We start from the raw sequence: 397 nt of genomic DNA, 5'->3' as shown, positions 1-397 counted from the left end.
GCGTGGGGGAGCGGAGGTGAGCGGGGGCTCAGAGCGCAGCCGAACACAATGCACGGCCGTACGTGTGAGTGAGCACACGCGGCTGGCTGCGCGGACACGCGTGAGAGCATCAGCACGGACATACGGCCGATCGCGTGGGGGCACGCGCGAGGAGAAAAGTGGACGGATGCACACGCGTGCGCACACACCCAGGTGAACGGATGCACATACGTGTGCGCGCTCACACATGAAAAACGCATGCACGAGCATGCACGCGCAGGTGAACGGATGCACACGCACGTGCCCGGCACCTCTCCGTGCTCCCCACTCCCGTGCACGCGTGGGTGGATGCGGATCCCCGCGCTCCCACCTGCTCCCCTCGCGCACCCGCGGGCCGCGTTCCCACGCGCGTCCCCCT

This window comes from Meleagris gallopavo, chromosome 9, assembly GCF_000146605.3.
Source record: "Meleagris gallopavo isolate NT-WF06-2002-E0010 breed Aviagen turkey brand Nicholas breeding stock chromosome 9, Turkey_5.1, whole genome shotgun sequence".
In the NCBI taxonomy this organism is placed as follows: Eukaryota; Metazoa; Chordata; class Aves; order Galliformes; family Phasianidae; genus Meleagris; species Meleagris gallopavo.
Note: the sequence above shows the minus strand (reverse complement) of the source record.